The sequence below is a fragment of the Neophocaena asiaeorientalis genome, unplaced genomic scaffold (genome assembly GCF_003031525.2).
Source record: "Neophocaena asiaeorientalis asiaeorientalis breed wild unplaced genomic scaffold, Neophocaena_asiaeorientalis_V1.1 scaffold26, whole genome shotgun sequence".
Lineage (NCBI taxonomy): Eukaryota > Metazoa > Chordata > Mammalia > Artiodactyla > Phocoenidae > Neophocaena > Neophocaena asiaeorientalis.
Window position 1 is genome coordinate 3,578,810 of NW_020173108.1, and position 9,003 is coordinate 3,587,812.

The 9,003-nt window shown below is 43.9% G+C and overlaps 1 protein-coding gene across 1 annotated transcript in view; it reads left to right on the forward strand.

The window, feature by feature from the left end:
- The first annotated feature begins 457 nt into the window (after window positions 1–457).
- The window catches only part of TICAM2 (TIR domain containing adaptor molecule 2), a 15,189-nt gene continuing 6,643 nt past the window's right edge, over window positions 458–9,003 (forward strand). Inside the window, exon 1 of the mRNA XM_024743334.1 lies at window positions 458–540. The gene's annotated coding sequence lies outside the window, so the exon portion shown is untranslated. The remainder of the gene's footprint in view (window positions 541–9,003) is intronic.

Below are 9,003 nucleotides of genomic sequence, written 5' to 3' on the forward strand. Positions count from 1 at the left end.
AGAGTCTAGGGGCTTCTGTTGGGAGCCCCGGGCTCTGCTGCAGGCTCAATGCTGGGCGCACTAGGTAGGCGCGGAAGCAGCGAATGCAGCTCCCAAGCCCGCACTCACGTCTGTAAGGAACAGACAGAACAGACAGCTGAGTCCCTTTCCTGGGTGGGCTCCAAGGCGGGCTTCAAGGGACATTAAAAAAGAGAGAAAACAAACAAAAAGTACCGCAGGGACAATTACCCTGCGCGAGCTCCCCTCCTCCGCCCTCCCGGCCTCTCCTTCCCGCCGCCCAGAGACTTCCAGCCTCGTAAAACCCGTACTCCCTCCGGCGAGGCCGGCCTTGAAGGGTTAAGTGGCGGCGCGTCCCCGTGGGGAGGGGACTCGGCGGCCCCTTGATTTCCGCGCGGCGCGGGGCCGCGGGCGTGGGGCGGGGTCTGCGGCGCGTAGTGGGCGGGCCGCCTCTCCTTCCCGACGCCCACGGGAAGTCGCGCAGCGCTCGGCGGGCGAGGAGGACGGAGCCACGGAGGAGCTGCCGCGCCGCCCGCCTCCCCGGCAAGTAGCGGGCGTCCGGGAGGGTGGGCTGGGGGCCGGGCAGGCGTGGGGGTGGGCGAGCCGGCCGTCCTTCCAGCAGAGTTGCCTTGCTCTGAAGGGAGCACACCCGCCAACTCTCTGCCTGTCTTTTAAGTTTCATTTTGACTAGGAAACCTATCTTTTAAAGAAACCTCAGAACCCTAAGCAAAGAGCCCAGCCTCTGAGGGCTTAAAGGTTCTGTGGGAGCCTCCTCCAGGCACACTTGAGCCAGTGCAGAAAGTTTTGGTTTTGGTTTGCTGATTTGGGATCTTGTCGCAAAGCTAATTTGGCTAAAAATAATTTGGGCTGGCAGCTGTGAGCTCGTTTTCAGAATTTTGTTAGTTAGGACCTCTCCAGTTTTTCATGGCAGTAAACTTTGGTTTTAAAAGTCTTTAAAAATAATCTTAAATAGTGCGTTGGTTATAAATAGAGATAAGCAACTCCATTTTATATCTCACTGAAATCAGAAAGTAGATGGTCACATATAGAATAATGCCTTACATTCTCCTGAAACAAAGTAAATGTTACTCAGAGTTCCAGCTGTATGTTTGGACGTCTTGCACCTCATCAGTTGAATCATTGGCTCCCTGTGGTATTTTTAAATTTATTCGTTTAACAAATACCTGCTGATAACTCGCCTTTAAATAATCCCCACTAGACCAAACGTCTCCTCCTAGGTCCCACCCATTTCTTTGCTCCCTTTTACTTAAAAAGACGAAAGAAAGAAAAGAAAGAGAATGAGAGAAAGCTCTTTGAAAGACTTGCCTCTAAGCCTTTATTTCTCCTCCTCCTGTTTTCTCCTCCACACTCTCATCTCAGGCTTTTTGTCTCCATCACCCCCATGTCATTTGTGAAATCCAGTGTCTGTGTACATTTCCACTTCCTGTGACACAGTTGTTCGCTCCCTCCTCTTTGATATTTTTTCTGCATTTGGCTTCCAGGTCACCACCACCTTCTTCTACATTTCCTTTCACCTCACTGGTCACTGTTTCTGTGTCTCCAGGCTTTTCCTTCTTTTCTCAACCACTGTTAGACTGCCACAGTGCTTGGTTCTTGGCCATATTCTCTTTTGAGCCATAACTTTCTCCCAAGGCAATTTCAATCCCAAGCCATATTTCATGACTATAAATAACATCTATAAGCTGATGACTTCCAAATTTTTCTTTCTAGTTTTACTTCTGTCCTGAGCTCTAGACGCATGTGTTTAGCTATTTGCTCAACATCTCCACTAGGAAGTCTGATCAGCATTTAAATGCAGTATGTCCAAACAGAATTACTGATACACACCCACCCAGTCCTCTTCTGTTTGCCCCTCACTTACCTTCCTTATCACAGGAAATGTTACTGCCATTCAGTGAGGCTGAAACTCTAGGGATCATCATCGACCCCTCTTTTCAGCTCTGACCGCACATCCAAGCATACAGCAAACTCTGTTGACTCTACCTTGAAAAGATAGCTCAAGTTCGACCACATATTATGGGCCCTCTCTAACACAAACCACAATTCTCTTTTACTGGACGACTGTGAAGACTCTGATTTGGTCTTCCATCTTCTACCCTTGCTTCTCTATAGTGTTTCTCCAAACAGCAGTGTTTTTTTAAAAAATATCTAATCAGAACTTTCACTTCGCTTCAAAACCTGGTGGCTTCTTATCAGAATCATAAAAACCAAATTCTTACCATGGCTCAAAGCCCTGTGTCATCTCACCCCTGACTGATTCCCTGGTCTTATCTTCTGCTTCCCACCTGCCTCCCCCCGCCCCGCCCCCGGCCCCGACCTCTCAGCTGGAGTGGCTCTGATCTTGCTCCTGTTCTCCTTGCCTGCAGCAGGCCTCTGCTAGGCCATCGCAGGCTGTACACCTTCACTTTCCTCACTCCCCTGTTCACATACTGTCTCAGGGGTTACTGCCTTAGTCCTGGTAACATCTTCTTGTCACTGATCCTCTGGGTTGGTGGCTGTTAGATACTGAGCGCTGTTCTCTAATATTCCACGAAGCTTATGGCACCGTTAAATCCTTATTGGTTGCTAGGACTCTCTGATATTGAAAGTGCACAAGCAGCTTTCTCTTGAGTCTCACTTTGATAAAATGTACAAGTTTGCCCTTACCGTCTGTGTTTTTATAAAATGTTGTTCCTGGTTTGGAGAAGGTTTGCCCTTTAAGGCTAGTTCTCATTCTTAAATATAGAAAATGAAAGGAAAATACTCTGTTTACTGGAAGGAATATGCAGTATTTTTTTTCAATTCCTTTGCTTCAGTGGGAAGCAGTAGTCTCTGATTCAGAGTGTTGTTGAGTGGTACCAGAAACAGGTAGTTTTAATGGGAAGAAGAAAAATGAAGGCACTTGTTCAGAGAATATTATACACGTCTTTAAGTTGTGTAGTGACTGAGCCAGTGTCAGAATAACAAGATTCATAGCAAGATTCAGTTCTCTTTTTAAAATATGTGGGAATGGAAATGAAAAACAATATTTTCATCTTCACGGAAAGCTGTTGGGGAATAAAAGACCGTTTAATTTACATAATGTTTATTTGTCATTTTAATCCCAAGGAACTAGTTCTGTGATGTTACCAGTAGAATAGGTACTATTAGGCTGGCCAAAAAGTTTACAGAAAAACCTGAAGGAACTTTTTGGCCAACCCAATACCTTCCTCTCTTTTAAAAGAACAGAAACAATTTTTTTTTTCTCATTTCAGATTTGGGATTTCAGATACTTGAATAAACATATACAATAGAAGTTTAAATAAAATTTTAAAATAAAGGGATTTGGAATATGGAACAAAGTGTAGGAGGGTTAAAGGAAAGCCATGAGTAAAATCATGATCAAATCTCCTGCCCCAAGCTTCTGTATGTTGATTAAACAGCACTCATGGACCTGGACCTTCCTAGCAGCTGAGAAAAGAGACAGGATCCACAGGAGAAAAAGACGGTGCCCAGGGGAAGACCAGTTTGTGTATTTTTGTTTTTCTACCTGATAGAAGCAATTTTTAAAAAATTAATTAAACATTTACTTGCTCAAGGACCTGTTTTAGGTACTGTGGAGATGAATATTCTGCCTTCCAGCATGTGTAATTAAGTAAGATATCGGAGGACCTCTGTTGGGTTTAGAGTTAGCAAATCCAGACTATTGGAAAATTTTCATGTAGATTAAAAAAAATCAAAAACAGGAGATCAAACAGTTAAACCTGGAGGTGAGCTCAACCCATCCAAAATGTGCAGATATGACACGTAAGGTATATACTATTTGAGGCATTAAGTGAATGTGACCTCTATTTAAAAACACAAAATCTAGAGAATAATGTATTTACTAAAAATTCTTCTTTTTTCCAGATTACATTATCATCGTAGAAAAAGGGTGTATAGATATAGATACATGTACATTCACACATCTACCATACACAGCTAACCAATGTTAACTTTTTGGTATACTTCATTCCAATCTATTTTCTCTATAGTTTGTTTTTACAAAGTTTTGCAGTATATTTTATTTTATAGTCTATTTTTTCCACTTATTGTTATGGAAGCATTTTCTCATGTCGTTAAAATAATTCGTAACATTCATAAACATTTTGATGATTTAATAGGGTTCAACCATATGAATAATATGACATAGTTTATGTTGCCATTCCCTACTTTTTGAACATTTTGATTGTGTACCTCCAATAGAATGTTGGCTAGCCTATGATACTATGTACAAGTTCTCTAATAATAAAATATAGTCATGTAACTCATACTTCAGAATTGCAATAAAATGTTTCCATAGATCCTGTGACAGGAGAAAGCTGAGCAAGTTTGAGAAACAAAAAAAAGACACGCATGTAGGGAACTGGGGGAGCAGAGGGAAGAAAAGCATGAGATAAGCTTGGAGCTGAAGGAGCTGGATCATGCAGGGCATCCTTGCCATATTAAGAAATTTTGATTCTAAGAGCAGTAGGAACCCATTGCAGGGGTGTAAATGGTAGTAATTTGATCAGTTGTATGTACTTAAAAAGATCGTTGTGGCTGCTGAGTGGAGAATGGATTAGAATGACCAAGAGTGGCTGTAGGAGACCGATTAGGAAGGAGCAGCGTAGTAGACTAGGGGAGAGATGTTGATCTAGAGTGAAAATGCAGTGGGGAGGGAAGTGGAACATTTTGAGATGTGTCTTACAGGTTGGCTTGCTGACAGCTTGGAAGTGAAAGTGTATGAGTGGAAGGGGAAAGTGTCAGTGATGCCTGAGGTTTCTGGCTGTTGTAACTGGGCAGATGATGGCGCCATTTTCCATGGTGGAGAAGTCTGGGAAAATGAGGTGGAAGCTACCTCCCAGGCCAGCAAGGAAGACAAGTTAAAAGTGCTGTACGACACATATTATAAGAAATATGAGCAAGATATTATGGGCAGCCGGAGGAGGAGTACTTAACCTGGAGATCAAAGGAAAAGCATTCTGCCAAATATGACCCTTGAGCTGTATCTTGAAATGAATGTACCATATTTATATTCACAGAGTTTTTAAAAATGTAACATAATTGCTCATTAAAAAATCCATACATTTGGATAAGCTGGTCCCTATTTTGATTGAGTCAATAATTTATATGCTAAGGATGATAAAGAGCTATCTGTTCAGCTGTCTCTCAACTTGAAAAACTGTTAGGTCTCATATTTGGAATTGTCTAATTTCATTCATTCATTCAGAAGGTATTGTTGAATGCTGACTATGTGCAAGACTCTGGAGATACAGTGACAAGCAAGACAGATTTGGTGTTATTCTGATAGAGTTTACAGTCTAATGGGAAAGATGAGAAACTAAGCAGATACTCAAACATGTAATTAATTGTAGTGTGACTAGAGCCATGAAGGGAAGATACAGGGTTTTAGACTCCTACAGATCCCTAACATTTCTTTTTTATTTTTTAACATTTCTAATGCAAGCTTTGGTACCTAAAATGAAAAACACAGGCACTAGCTTAGTTAGACTGTAAGTATCAATGGGTAATATTTGATAATTAATCCTTTCCTTTATACTGGGCCTTTGCCATCCTTATGGATTCTGTGCAAGTCCCAAAAGAAGAAGATAAATAAATGACAGCGGACTCTCAATAATGTTATTTCAATAAAGAACAGGTGGATTCAAATTCTACCCATCCTCTTCCTGAAGATATTGATCACCGTAGTTGGGATTTTATTTTAATAAAATATTTCCAGTGTGAAGAAGTCTGAAAGAAAAGTCTGCATGTTCCTTGTCTGGCCTGCTCAGGTCTATTCTGTTGGGTCCTGACAATAAATACCACGGGCGATACAGGCCACACGGCTCCTGTTGGAATTCTTCAACTCTGCCTCTGTAGCATGACATTTGCCATAGGCAATACAGAAATGAATAGGCATGGCTGTCTTCCAGTAAAACTTTACTTATAAAAACAGGTGGCACACCATGTTTTGCTGCTGACCTGCTGTAGTTCCCTGGCCTGGATTTGGATGTTGTATCAATCATAGTTTTGTTGCAGAGAACAGAGTCTACTATAGCTAGTTTAAGCAGAAAAGTGTGCATTAGAGGATATTACAAAATGTACAATATCACTGGGTAAGTTGAAGAGCTAGAGTCCACGTTGAGTTTCTAGGAATACCTCAGACCACCACCTACCGTACTGGTGTAGTGGCGCTGGAGCTTTTTTAAAATTTATTTATTTATTTACTTATTTTGCTGCGTTGGGTCTTCGTTGCTGCGCACGAGCTTTCTCTAGTTGCAGCAAGTGGGGGCTACTCTTCGTCACGGTGCGCGGGCTTCTCATTGCGGTGGCTTCTCCTGTTGTGGAGCACGGGCTCTAGGCACACGGGCTTCAGTAGTTGTGGCATGGGGACTCAGTAGTTGTGGTGCGTGGGCCCTAGAGTGCAGGCTCAGTGGTTGTGGCGCACAGGCTCAGTTGCTCCACGGCATGTGGGATCTTCCCGGGACCAGGGCTTGAACCCGTGCCCCCTGCATTGGCAGGCGGATTCATAACCACTGTGCCACCAGGGAAGTCCAGAGCTGGAGCTTTTGCCACAACCATGAAACCTCCCGCCAGGTCAGCAAGCTGCCAGCTCTGAATCACACCAACTCTGCTAGAGCCTTAACCAGCAAAGTCACTGCCTCAGGCTCTGCCTCCCATCATATTTAAGTCACACTAGTAAGTACATCTGATTGGCAGAACTTAAATTACATCCAGAACCTTAGCTTCAAGGAAGTCTAGGAAATAGAGCTTTTAGTACTTGTGGCACAGGAAGTACAGGGAGGTTCACTAAAAGGAAGTTGGAATAAGTTTTGCGTGAGCAAATCTGCAGGATCTGTTACAGAACGCCCCTTTGGCTACTTAATATCCATACCTTCCCTTCTTTCCATACTTAAACCTCCAGCAAGAAATGTGCTCTCTTACAATATAATGCAGCCATCCCTGATTTTAAAAAAAGCAAAGTGCACTCACCTTCTCCCAAGAAGCTAAAACCCAAAGTTCTGTAGGTCACCACATCATCTGCAGTATTCATCACAGACATTACCCCAGGACCTAGCACCCTCAGGAGTTAGGTGGCCTCTCTCCTCTCCCAGGGAAAGGGGGAGTAGGAGAGAGAGCTGCCCAGTGACCAAGAGGAGAACAGCTCAGCTCTAAGAAGCTCCCATCCATACTTTTCATCCTTTCTCTCTACTAGCCAGTTCCCTCCGTTTCCAAGCATTCTGAGTTTCTCCTCTCTTCATGGAATCCTCTCCCCACCCTATGTTCGTTTGTAGCTGTTGGCTTCTTTCCTTCTTAGCTAAGCTTTCCCCTCCCCCGGCCCCTCATCCTCTAGACTCTTGAGCGTACTGGTGACTCTCACCATCCCCTGTAACCGCTCCGGTGAACCTCAAGGGGCTCCATGCCTTGGACGCCGACCACTGCTCGAGGTACTCTCCTGCCTTGGCTTCCGGATTCTGTGCCTGATTTTCCTGCTGCTCGGGTGCCACTCCTCCCTCTCCTTTATGGGTCCCCCTCCTCCAGGTGCCCCTCAGGCATTGATTCTGTCTTCAGCTCTCTTCCTTCTCTTTTCTTTCTACTTGTTTTCAGTTACAGATTTGAGCTAGTGTCAAGGTTTTCTCTCCCATCAAGATGCTCTCCTCAGCCTCGGACCTACATGTGTAAGTACCTATTGGACAGCTCCTCTTCCAGGTCACAGGCACCCTAAGCTCCCTGTGTCCCAAACTCGATTAACTGGTCAGCTACATCCAACCCCCACACCCTGCTTGTCTCAGCAAACGACTCAGCGAATGTAACAAGGCATAGACTTGGGAAGCGTACTTGATCCTTCTTTCTCTGTCACCCTCCCAACCCCTGGCACCTCCTACGTATCTTCATCTCCACCATAACTTCCTTAGTTCGGGGCTCTGCTTTCTCATCTAGGTTACTGTGACAGCCTCTCAACTGATTGTTCTCCCATCCAGGGCCTTACAGTCCTTAAGCCAAGTCTCCTTACTCTTGTCTAAAACAAGTCAGATCGTGTCACTCCCCTGCTTAATAACCCACCAGGAGCTCTCTGTCTGCCAACACGATCAGGTTCAAAGTCCTGAACCAAGTAAACTAGGTTCCTTACTCACTCTAATCCTTTTTATCTCTCCATCCTTATCTCTCACCACTGTCCTCTCCCCTCACACCCCTGCATATTTGGACTTGAGCCATCTAAACACCTGGTGCAAAATGATCCTAATACACTATCCCCTCTGGTGCTTCAGTGGTTTTTTTTTTTTTGCAAGTGCCGCTCCCACTGCCTGGAAACTGTCCGCCTCTCGGCCTTACTGATGCAGTGCTCCCCACTGCATGTCCATCCTGAGTGCTCTGGTAGCACCCGTTATTTGAATGAAGCAGCAGTGCAATGAGTCCTAATCATCTGCTTATCCTGGGTCCACATCCCTAAAACCCAGCAGGTCTTGGTGCAGAGTAAGTTTTCATCAACCCTTATTAATAATGACAAAACCTATTTATTAATTGAATTAAGGGAAGAAACTATTAATTTTGTATGTATTTTCCACAAGATGGTGCTATTCAGATAGGACAGACAACTGAAAAGTTCTCCAGGGCTAAAGGATCCAAGTACTAGATGCCTAAATGTTCGTTAAATGTGTGAAATTTCAGAGGCAGTGATTTAAACACATAAGCTTTTTCTGTGGTAAATGCATGGACAGGTTGAAAATGGTTTATGCATATGTATTTTATTATCAGATTAGTACTGATCATTGTTTTACTTACTGCTTTTTGGGACCCTCTCTTCCCAAGTGGTCAAAATTTTTTTAAAATGGAAACAGTAACTCTTAATTCTAGGGCAACAAACTTTTAAGGAGGGCTGTATTTGGGTTTTTCAGAGATACAGGACCAGTAGGTTTTATAGAGAGAGAGGGAGGGAGGGTGGGAGATTCATTTTAAGGAATTGGCTCATGTGACTGGCGGGGCTGGCAGGTCCCAAATCTGCAG